This window comes from Herpailurus yagouaroundi, unplaced genomic scaffold, assembly GCF_014898765.1.
Source record: "Herpailurus yagouaroundi ecotype Mexico unplaced genomic scaffold, PumYag 77, whole genome shotgun sequence".
Classification (NCBI taxonomy): Eukaryota; Metazoa; Chordata; class Mammalia; order Carnivora; family Felidae; genus Herpailurus; species Herpailurus yagouaroundi.
The window spans coordinates 80972103-80975375 of record NW_024412388.1 but is presented as its reverse complement, the minus strand read 5'-3'; positions in this window follow the sequence as shown (position 1 = coordinate 80975375).

Here is a 3273-nt window from a genome sequence, read left to right as displayed (position 1 = left end):
TGATCACTCTCTCTCTCCACCCCCCCAAAATAAATAAAAAAACACTAAAAAATATATATTATCTTCACAGTGGGGACTGTCTGCCCGCCCCCCCCCCATCTAAAATGGAAACAAATACCTATACTTCTTCTGCATTGAACACAAGTTCACTTTTGAGACCTTTGTGACTAGAGCAAACCTGATCATATGCTTGAATCCCACTCAAACAGGTCTGTCTCAAGTCTTTTTAAGATTATCCTAAAGGGGGGCGTCTGGGTGGCTCAGTCAGTTGAGTGTCCAACTTTGGCTCAGGTCATGATCCCACGGTCTGTGGGTTCAAGCCCCACGTCAGGCTCTGTGCTGACAGCTCAGAGCCTGGAGCCTGCTTTGGATTCTGTGTCTCCCTCTCTCTCTGCCCCTCCCCTGCTCATGCTCTGTCTCTCTCTCTGTCAAAAATAAACATTAAAAAAATTTTTTTTAAAGATTATCCTAAGGGGGTTTTGCAATTGGCAAAATTAGGAATCCAGATGCGGCAAAACCAGCCATTCCCAAAAACCCACACAACTGTGGGTCCTTGGTGGGCCAGCTGACATAATACTATTTTCCTTTCTTGAGGAAGACCTCACTGCCCCTCAGACATCATAAACCCCAAGTATTTTACAGCTTCCTTCAAAATTTGGGCCTTTCCTTTCAATACCTTATATATCCCTTGCTGGCTATAGTATTTTTGTGATATACAACACCTCAATAATCAGAATTACAAGTGATGACATTATACCAGGACCTACTAGAACTTGAGGGATTTCATTTAATTTCTAGAACAGCCATAGCATTTACCCATACAAGATAACCTTACCCATACAAGATAAGAAGGTTTATCATCGCTTAGTTGATAATGCTTCCCAAACCCAATAAACAAGCCTAATTAGTCAAAGACTTCATTTAGATTTTGAATTTGGGGAAGTTTGTAAAAAAAAAAATATTGGAAGGTTTTAAAGCCCATGTCTAAGTGGGATCACAGATCATTATGAAACTTTTGCTCAAGTTGGTAATAAGAGATTCAACAGGAGGTTATTAAGAGGATTCTGTTTTCTTAAATAATCAAAGACCTGATAAAAACAAAGCATAGAAACTGTTTTTCCTGGGTAGATAAAGAAAAATCTTTACTTATTTATTGATTGATTGATTTCAGAGAGAGAGAGAACACGAGAAGGGAGAGGGGCAAAGGGAAAGAGAGAATCTTAAGCAAGTTCCACGCTCAGTGCAGAGTCCAACGCAGGCCTCAATCCCATGATCATGACCTGAGCTGAAATCAAGAGTCGGATGCTCAACCAACTGAGCCACCCAGGCACTCCAAGAAAAAACTTTGTTTACAATTTTTTATCAAGAGTAAATCAAATTCCAACCTATGCCGGTATATATTTTTAAGTTTATTCTATTTTTTTAGTAATCTCTACACTCAATGTGGGGCTCAAACCCATGACCCCAAGCCAAGATCAAGAGTCACACTCTCCTCTGACTGAGCTAGGCCAGGTGCCCCTATACCAGCGTACTTTTAAAACTCACTCATTTCATGGGAAAAGATATTTGCAAATGACATATCGGACAAAGGGCTAGTATCCAAAATCTATAAAGAGCTCACCAAACTCCACATCTGAAAAACAAATAATCCAGTGAAGAAATGGGCACAAGACATGAATACATACTTTTCCAAAGAAGACATCCAGATGGCTAACAGACACATGAAAAGATGCTCAACGTCACTCATCATCAGGGAAATACAAATCAAAACCACACTGAGATACCACCTCATGCCAGTCCAAGTGACTAAAATGAACAAATCAGGAAACTATAGATGCTGGTGAGGATGTGGAGAAACGGGAATCCTCTTGCACTGTTGGTGGGAATGCAAACTGGTGCAGCCACTCTGGAAAACAGTGTGGAGGTTCCTCAAAAAATTAAAAATAGAACTACCCTATGACCCAGAGATAGCACTGCTAGGAATTTACCCAAGGGATACAGGAGTGCTGATGCATAGGGGTACGTGTACCCCAATGTTTATAGCAGCACTCTCAATAATAGCCAAATTTTGGAAAGAGCCTAAACATCCATCAACTGACTAATGCATAAAAAAGATATGATTTATATACACAATGGAATACTACTTGGCAATGAGAAAGAATGAAATCTGGCCATTTGCAGCAATGTGGATGGAACTGGAGGGTATTATGCTAAGTGAAATAAGTCAGTCAGAGAAAGACAGATACCCTATGTTTTCACTCATATGTCGATCTTGAGAAACTTAACAGAAGACCGTGGGGGAAGAGAAGGGGGAAAAAAAGTTATAGAGAGGGAGGGAGGCAAATCTTAAGAGACTCTTGGATGCTGAGAACAAACTGAGGGTTGGTGGGGGTGGGGGAGAGGGGAAAGTGGGTGATGGGCATTGAGGAGGGCAGTTGGGATGAGCAGCGGGTGTTGTATGGAAACTAATTTGAATAAATTATATTTTTAAAAAAGTTCAATTTGGACTCCATGGCCATGCACAGTTTCCCATGGCTGACCATCTTCAGAACCTCCCAAGATTATAGTCCTAGGGAGAGAATACAGTAAGGAGTCTGGAATAGTAAAGAGCATGTGGTAAGCACTAAAATAATGTATATTGAACGAATAAATATTGAATAAATCCAGGAATGCCCAGTAACCGGCCCACAGAGTCTTCAATGGTAGTGACTGAATAAATAAGTGATTAAATGGTAGAGTTATAAATAAATAAATAAATAAATAAATAAATAAAACTCATTCATTCCCATCTCAGTCCTGATCACACATAAAACTCCTTTCCAGAGATTTCTTTTTCACAGGCTTTCTACAATTTTCTTTTTAATTTCAGATTTTATTCTGAATTTTCCCTCTCCTATACAACCAGTCTCATTTTAGGACAAGTTACTTTCTTTCTCCTCAACAAAAATGTATTTCCATTCCTCATACCTTTCTTACCAAAAACACATATCTTACTTTCCTTGCATACAGAGTTATTTCCCATATTATTTCCAGTAGTCTTAGTTACAATTATTAGAATTCTAAATGCTTAGAGACTTTAATTTCTAGTAAAAACTAAGTAGTAAAGCAATTGTGAGCTGTTACACCAGAACCATTTAGGTCAGCAAATTTCTGGATATATTTCATCATTCCTAAAAACATTACTTTTCACAATACCATTTTTCATAAAGCATAAAATATGATTACTAACAGACCCAAGTTATTGTTAGTTTCTCTGTAATAGGACAAAAGTGA